Source organism: Cibotium barometz, chromosome 65 (assembly GCF_041138505.1).
Source record: "Cibotium barometz isolate CiBa-2024 chromosome 65, ASM4113850v1, whole genome shotgun sequence".
In the NCBI taxonomy this organism is placed as follows: domain Eukaryota; kingdom Viridiplantae; phylum Streptophyta; class Polypodiopsida; order Cyatheales; family Cibotiaceae; genus Cibotium; species Cibotium barometz.
In genome coordinates, this window is record NC_141110.1 from 21,164,289 (window position 1) to 21,173,366 (window position 9,078).

Here is a 9,078-nt window from a genome sequence, read left to right on the forward strand (position 1 = left end):
GGATATGGGTAGATACGAGTAGATGAGATGTGATGAGTATAAATGTGGAAAGATGTGATGAGATGATAATGATGTTTGGATGGGAATGGATGAAGGACGATGGGAACACATATGATTGGACTTGGATTAAGTAATGTGGATTAATGTGGATTAATGTGGAATAATGTGGAAAGACGAGAGTTTGTTATAGAAACTGCATTTATGAGACCTGTTTTTAAATGACTGTTATATGTCAAGAATACTGGGGAAGCATTTTGACCGTCTTGTGAATGAGGTCGTGGTGGTGGAGACCTAAGTGATAAAGTTGCAACAGTTGAGGGAGAGTCAACGGAGGACGTCTCGCGTAGCACGGTCGGCCGAGGTCTTGACCAGCCTCAGTTCGATTTAAATGGTGAGCTTTCGATATGGTGGATGAGGGACCAATGAAGCGGCCTATGAGTGAAGCGCTAGGTGACCTGCGAAGGATCCTAGAGGGTGCTGACCATACGGTGCTCGGGCTCTGGGTCGCCAAAGATACCCACACGTGTATCGAGAAAAATATTAGAACAAGGAGTAAGAGTTGTTTTCTGAATTCGGGCATGGATCTAGTTGATTGACGTTGCTGGTCCTCAACGGATGAGTCCATGGCTCTTTTATATGGGTCTGTTGGTTGATCTTACTGATCTTCAACAGAGAGTCCATCTGGATTTTCTTATGTGATTATATTGCCGGGTACTATAAGCTAGGAACTATTGAAAAGGCCTCTGAGTGAATAGGTGGTGAGCATTCTGGTTACCAATGATACCATAGGTACACTGATGAAGGAATGATTGGAAATTAGAATTCAACCGGATATTTTGGAGGATTATAATCAGTGATACTATGGTTTCATTAAAAGATTATTTTAAAGACAGCTGAAACTGTGAAGAAGGCAATTTCATATTGGGTGTGTAAGTGGTGTGACTATCTTAAAGTTTGCATGAAGCACCGGCTAGGGGACCTGGGAACTCTTTTCCCTGGTAGACGGGACAAAACATAACCAAATTCCTAAACGGATTCTATCACTACAGTGGTTGGACGGTTGGCTAACCCATGGGACTGGATGGGGTTAGGCTGGACTGATGGATCCCTAAAATAAGACTCAATTCTATTATGGTACGATAGACAAAGTAAATCCCAGACAGTTCTTGTTCTATGGAAAAGAATCAACGGCTGTGCCTCTCGATGAGAAAAAAAGCGTTGGTCTCTATGATCCAAGTGTAAGTCTTTTCCTTGATCTGACCATGTGACTTTTACAGGTTCGATCGGATCAATTTGGTTAGTGATGACCTTGACTACATTAGAATAAAAATATCCTGGAGGAATCGCCCGTGCTTTCTGGGCAAGGGAAGTTTTTCGGGGTTCGAATTGAGGGATTGGTCTCTTGTCCAGATATCTTTTTGCAAGGCCCCAAGTGAGAGGCTCTGTCTCGTGCAAGAAGTGCTACTTCCGTTGCTAGCACCCCCGAATTCGTTGCGCATGGGGGGTAGGGATCTTTCACCACCCTTGGCTGATAATGAGGCTTTGGATGATGTGTCCCCTATCTCTTGGTTTGGGTGGATGACTTCTACGTCCTTGTCTTGCAAGTTATCTACTAGGTCTATTTCCTCACATGATAGACCTGTAGAGATGGTTGTGAAGCCTCTTTCTCTTAATATTAATCTCATAAATTGATCGATGAGTGATAAGTCTTCTAGTCTCTCACGGGTGCTACATCTCATGTGGAGATACTTGGTTTTAGTAATGTAATCTCGTAAACATTTCTCCCTCCTCTTGTTTGAGGTTATATATCTATATGATGGGACTCCATCTTGCTCCTTTTGGGTGAGAATACCACTATGTAAGTTTATCTCAAGACCTTGTAGTTGGCCTTTCCAAGTGGGCCTAGAGACCTAAACCACTGGCCTTCTTTGCTTTTAATGCAAAGTCCCAAATGAGCACAACTTGGTGGGATCTTCAACCTGTTCCCCCATGACCTCACAAATTTGATTGAACTTCTCTAGTTCCATCAAATTTGATTATTATCCTTGGTGGATGTGGATTGACTTGGTTTTGCCCAAATCTGAGCCTTTAGGAGTTATGTTAGTTGCAACTACCCTTTCTATTTCAAATGTCATCCGCATTATGTTTCTGCATATTCAGATGGCAGTGGAACGTAAGGAGGTGGTTGAATGAGACCCTTTGTTTTAGGGTACATGATCTCTTGCCCTATGTGGTTGGGTTGCACAATTTCCAATGGTGCTTGTCCTCCACCAGCTTTGCCTTAAATGTGTAGGCTCACTATCGTTGAGGACACATTCTGTGGTGAATGCTAGTGTGGATCCGATTATGATGAGGTAGTCCCTAACATTGGCTCTTTACCCTTCCTCGTCCAAACGGAGAAGAATTAGAACTTAGTTCTGTGGGTAAAGGCACTTCTATAATGGGCTCCTATGGGAAAGCGGGACTCTTGCTTGTGCTATGTGAGCCTACTATTGGGTGTATTTTGGAACACTTGTCCCTAGTGGTATAGCAAAAAAGACATGTCATGTTTACGATATTATTGTGATTATTAGGTCGCTTGTTGGTCATGGTCACCCAGCTTAGGATTTTTGAAATATTATGACCTCTACTATTGACATGGTTTGATCGCTTCCTGTGGAAGTGAACCTTGAGGTTCTTGGTCTTGGTCCTACTCTTTTGTTTACACCTAAAAATAAGAAGGTTGAACACCTCCTTCACAAAATTTAAGGCATTGTTTATAGAGCTAGTTGGTGAATCCAAAGTTCAAAGGACCGTATAGCAGCTCCTATTTCTAAGCGTTCTATTGACTCATTTTTTCACAAAGTTTCTCGCTCCAAAGGAATCTAGCCTTCTTAATAAGAGAGCACTCTATTGGGTGCGACGTTTTGCTAGGGTCAAATGCTTGGTGGGTTTAAGGAAGTGTGTCTGCAATGGACTATATTATCATTTGCATCAAAGTCCTTTAGTGTTTTTGGATCAAGTATGAGAATGGTTTCAAACTTTTTTTTGAGATTTTTTGGGTTTTTTTAAATTGTTGATGGCACAATTGGATGACAATGAAGGTGGTGGTGGGCGATGATGTTGATCCTTCTTCATGATAAAAAAATGAATCTTTCTAAATATTACACGACATCGGTTGCATCATGTGCATCTTGATTAATCTATTTTTTATGTACAGTTGTGCAAGTAGATCCATTGCATTGCCTTCAAAGGAAGCTGTTTACATGAGGATCTTGGAGACGAAGAAGGCCATGATGTAGAGAAACACGAGGATGAAAAGGTCATCTAGCAAGAGAAACTCAAGGGGAAAATTCCCATGCCTTCCTGCCTATCTTGCCATAGCAGAGAAAACGGAAAGCTCACAACCCCCTAGAGAAAACAGAGGAAAACTCAATATGAAATGCATGAATAAAATTTGATAATTTCACTCTAATTAAATCTAATGGAGCTCAATGATCATGTTTTTGGAGTGGATTCCACTCCTAATAATAATTAATAAGCTAATTCTAGGGTCAAATTATGGAATCTAAGCCTCTTGGGCTCCAATTTCATGCAAATCATAGGGTTTTACCCTACTAGTATACCTTGAAATCAAAATCAAACACAACAAAACAAACACATCCAATGCTCAAAAACCGTATATTTTTTGGAGTGTGACCTTCTACTTGACACTATGCAATATTGGGTAATCCTCATAGCTTGGAATGAATGGAAAAATGGAGCTAAGCCCTAGGCTAGTCCCCAATATAGCGACACCAAATATGTTCAAGTCAAGAGTTTACCTTAGCCTACCGAAGCATGTGTCATTGGGTTTTTTCTAATCTGTAACTTCCTAATATGGGTACACTACCTCATCCTCAGCATGTTCTCACTCTATTGTCATCACACAGCGCCAATTCCAAAGGGGTGAAGGGAGAGCTCTCGATGCCTAGATGGAGGTAAGAAGAGATGGTCCATTCTCTCTCACAAATAGTAGGGTAAGAAGAAGCTAATGGAAGAGAGAAACCTACAATCACACCTATTCAAGCAAGCTTGAAATCAAAATCATACAAGCAAGCAAAAAGAGGAAGAAGGAGAGCTCACAAGTAAAACTATTACAAGGAAATGATTGTGTCTTGGTTATTATAAAAAATGAATAACTAGGCCGGACAAAACTTAAAATGGTATGGCCTCTATTACTAGTCTTATATGACTATGTATACTAAGTCCATAGACTGACCAGTATTAAGCAACTATGTATACTAAATCATAGACTTTCCCTATTTGACATTAAGCTCATGGGGTAAGGCTACTTTATATGTTCTAGCATCATCTTACAAAAGTTAAGTGCCCATTTGCACAGGTAAGATGGTAAAGTTAAGTGCCCATTTGTATCCCAGTATTCATCATGCTTCCTTTGTGATGATTATTACAAGGGGGATTTCATAAACATTCATACTTATCATGCTACATATGTGGATTTTATAAACATTCAAATTAATCATGCTAGAGGTGTGGATGTGCAACACATTTGAGACCCACACATTAGGGATACATGAGGATGATGCACCTTGGGTTGATTTTTGGATAGATTCCATTCATTCCTACTAGTCCACTAAAAATAGGCTACAGGTACTTTTAATACTACATATCTTGGTCATGGAGATAGATTCCATAAACATGATCATGATACCCCACAAGTCACTCTAGAAATGGAAGCATGGGACACTCTCAAGGGGGGTACTCTTGTGTAGAGCATTGTGTCTACTCTCTTGCCATTTCATGCTAGAGCTATGTGCTCCTGGAATGAAGTCATATCTCTTGGTGGTATGGGACACCAAGGTAAGGTATGTGGTACTTCATTGTATTTATGTGTGCACCCTTGGGCTCGGGGGTAGTCGGGTGGATGAGTATATACCTAGTTTATGCAGAGTGATTAACTAGAGAGATCCATGGGATTTTAATAGTGGTGTACGAGGCATAACCTAGAACGGAAAGACCGTATGATAAACGGTATTGCGTGCTACCAGTTTTTCATATCTGAGCCGTCCTTCCCACCGCGTTGGTGAGCTACTGGCTAGCATGTGTCATATATGTGCTAAAGCTAGATGTGCTACTTCTATCCCTTCCCTACAAATGTGGCCAAAACCTTACACATGCTTACACATGTCATCGGTTGTCCCTCCCTGACCTTGTCCTTCCTCCTCCTCTCCCGCTACTGGTCAACCCTATAAGTCATCTGATCGTGGCAATGCCGACATTTATAACACAACCCTTTTACTGCATTCGTGTCCCTCCAACTCCTCTTGCAATAATAATATTGTCATCATTGTTTGGTTGCACTTCTTCTCCTCAATCAGATTTCTCCACCCCTCTAGCTCCGATTCCTCTTCTCCTCTTGCTGCTCCCCCTCCCTTGCAGCCTCTTACTGGCCATCATCCTTTAGCCTATGCCAGTCCTTGTCTTTTCAAGCTAAACGCTTAAACTTTTATTTAAAAAATTGAACCTGGTGTATCACAACATATTTCAAGAAAAGCCAAAACAAGTATTTCTGAAAATGAAAAAAAAAACAAGAATCTGCAGATGGCATAACCAAAATATGAACAAAATCCCAACATTTTTTTCTAGATTCTTACAGTGGCAAAATCGGAATCACCAAATTTTTGCTAAAATAGATAAACATTTTATCCTTTTCTTGCCTAAATAGAAGGGATGTATTTGCAAATTATCTAAATTAAACACATGAAACTTCAGAATTTGATCAGAATAAGGGTGTTTACATACTTGGGTGGAAGCCCACGAAAATGTGAATCCCAACCAATCATTAGATTTGAATCACCCGCCCATCCGAAAATGCTTTATAGATTGTGACCACACCCATGCACAGGCAGCGCTGAAGTGTGTGCTGACTAGAGCCCAACAAACCCCTTTCCATTTTCAGGCATTACAGGCTGCTCTCACAAACCAAACCTCCATCAAAAACATGACGCGTGGCAATGCCCTTCATTTCTCCCGCCATGCTGAAAGGTTACAACCGCCGATATATGTAGCACCCTGCTCCTCCGCACCTTCACACAGCTCGGGATCGAAGGACTCTCTGCTCACAAAAGGTATTATCTGTGTATTCGAAGGGTACCCTGTGGCTCTTGTATATTCTTTCGATTCAGCATCTTTTCATTCAACGTCTGTGGCCATCTCTTTTCTAGCGGCTGTAGTGGCTACATCACCCTCAATCTCCATTGCTTGAGCTAAGCAATCCTGGTCTCGTCATTTTGTCGAAACTTAGCCCCCCATTACATGCCTTACGCCTTTCCAAACCCTGTCCTCCCCATTGCCTAGGGAAACGATGGTGCAGTTGGCCCACTAGTTCATCACTGGTGGAGGTCTTGCTGCACTTATTTTTGGTGTATCTATCCTGCTGAGTTGGCGTATCTATCCTTGCTGAGTTGGTGTATCTATCATGCATTGGTGTAAGGCATGCAATAGTGATTTGTGGTATCCTTGGCTGATTTGGTGTATCTATCCTTTGCACAGGCGCCATATCTTCACACAACTCCCGGGTCTTGGATCGAAGGACTCTCTGATCACAAAAGGTATTCTGTGGTGGCTGTGTATTCAAAGGGTACTATGTGGCTGTTGTGTATTCTTTTCGAAGGGTACTCTGTGGTGGCTATTATGCAGCCGGCCCACTGGTGGAGGTCTTGTTGCAAGCCATTAGTTAAGTTCTTTTTGGTGTATCTATCCTGCTGATTTGGTTTATCTATCCTTGCTGAGTGTTAGTGTATATGTCATGCCTTGGTGTAAGGCATGCAATGGTGATTTGGTGTTTTAGTGTATCTATCCTTCGCACAGGCGCCATATCTTCACACAAAACAAGGGTCTTGGATCAAAGGACTCTCTGCTCACAAAAGGTATTCTGTGTGGCTGGCTATCATCACTTATTATTATTGATGCAGCTGGCCCACTAGTTCATCACTAATGGAGGTCTTACTGCTGGCAATTAATAAGTTCTTTTTGGTGTATCTATCCTGCTGATTTGGTGTATCTATCCTTGCTAATTTGGTGTATCTATCCTACTGATTTGGTGTTTTTTTTTTTGTTTTTTAAAACAATTCTCTCTCTCTCTCTCTCTCTCTCTCTCTCTCTCTCTCTCTGTCTGTCTATCTATCTTCCTCCCTGAATTCGTTTATATACTTGCCAATGCATGGTCAACATTCATGAGCTGGTCTATTTCATAATATTTTGCAGTGCCTTAATTTATCTATTGCATTCTTGCTTCAGTGTGTATGCTCAGGAATCCAAAACGCCAATGGAATCCTACCAATCTTCTCAGCCCTTTGAAGAGTATAGAGCTAAGATAACGTATTCTGATACTAATTGTTGGAGCGGAGACAAAGGTAGCAACGGATACACAGATGCATCAAGTAAGTAGAGATACATGGAAGCACAACACTCTAAGTTGATTGATGAGAATGAGTGAAGTACAAGTGAAGTGACATGATGAGGTCACTTAAACACTCACTCATAAGAGTGTGTACACACGCTCGGGAAAAAAACCTTATAAGGAGAGAAAAATTACCCCGGCCCATTAATAGCCTGCATCCACACATCACTACTATATAAGTGGCTGCATCATGGAGTCATATTGGAGAAACATATTTTTGATCTCCGTACATTGGGGATCTTGGAGTCACTATGACAATTATTGTGGCCCTATTATTCTCTTTCATAAAACAAATTATTCTCTTTGATAAAGAAAATTATTCTTTTATTATTATACAATGACTCTATATAAGATATTGAGTTGAGACATTGCATTATGTTGTCTTGATTGACTTGTGTTTAGGTTGAGTTAAGTTATTATAATATAGTTTTCTTTGTGATGTCGAGGATGTTTGTATTCACTATAATGGTTCAGGGTTTTAAAGTCTTTGATATAAAACTTATTGTGACTCTCATTTGTATGTTTTCTTCCTTGTGTCTCTACATTCTTCTTTGTTTTTGCTGCCACCTTCACATCGAGAGACCTTCTCCTTCAAAATTTCTTGCATACTTTCACACCATGAATACCCATGCTACCTTTGACAAAGTGGATTAGAACCCTTGCTTTTATCACCTTAGTGACCAAATCTATTGTAGGATTTGTAAGTCCATAGACTTAGAGAATCTACTAACCATCCTAGAGTCTTAGTGTCTAGCTCTATTTTGGTCAAATTTCAATCCATGTTTGACTCTCTTCCTTGTTTCACAATTAATTTTGATCATCTAAGAGACCTTGTTCTCTATGAAGCATAAGAAGGCTATTTAAACTATATCTCCCTTGTTTCACTACTAATTTTGATCATCTATGAGTCCTTATAAAGACCTTGAAGCATAAGAAGGCTATTTTAATCGTGCCTCCTTTCCTCCTCTCACCACATTTAAACCATCGTCATCCCTTGTGCGGTTTTTTGTTTCTCTCATCAAAAGGGACTATGCACTAGCCATTTTTAACCTTGCTTACAAGGAAATCCATCAGCCTTCCTGTACCACCCACCTTGGGTGAGAAAACATTGCATTTGTATCAAGGCAGGAGAGTGGCAATCAAGGAACCCAAAATTGAAGAAACGATGCTCCTCTTAAGGAGTACACCACGCACAGGATCAACAATGTGGTCACACGGCTGGCAAGGGGAGAGAGCGAGAGAGAAAGAAACCTTTTTTCATACTTGCACAGCACACAAGTTGAGCACTTTGTCAACTCTCTCTCGTCTCTTTCTTTTAATTTCCTAATTATTAATTTTTCAGCTTTGTATTACAAATTTGAGGTTGTAAGAACAAAGTACATGAAAATACAAGGCATTGAACGAAGTACATAGAAATACAAGGCAGTGAGCTAGATATAAAAAACTTCAAGAACAAGTGTGTCCTTAACGAATACTTCAAGAACAAGTGCGTTCTTAAAGCCAATGTTAGTTCAACACTTTATCTTTATGCAACACTGAAAAAATGATATACTCTCTTTGCACTTTCAATCCTAAAAGTATAAAAGTATCTTCTCTACATAGAGAAAGGACATGTTTTATCATGATTATAAATT

The 9,078-nt window shown here is 40.4% G+C and overlaps 1 long non-coding RNA gene across 3 annotated transcripts; it reads left to right on the forward strand.

Moving 5' to 3' along the window:
• Nucleotides 1-5,916: 5,916 nt before the first annotated feature.
• On the forward strand, nucleotides 5,917-7,554 carry LOC147603041 (uncharacterized). Of its 3 annotated transcripts, none has more exons than XR_015265699.1 (3): nucleotides 5,917-6,110; nucleotides 6,535-6,593; nucleotides 7,282-7,554. It is a non-coding gene; the product is annotated as an uncharacterized LOC147603041 (long non-coding RNA). The 3 variants fall into 3 exon arrangements; XR_015265698.1 differs by lacking the exon at nucleotides 7,282-7,554 and adding an exon at nucleotides 6,781-7,112; XR_015265697.1 differs by lacking the exon at nucleotides 7,282-7,554 and having other exon boundaries at nucleotides 5,918-6,110; nucleotides 6,535-7,112.
• Nucleotides 7,555-9,078: the final 1,524 nt, after the last annotated feature.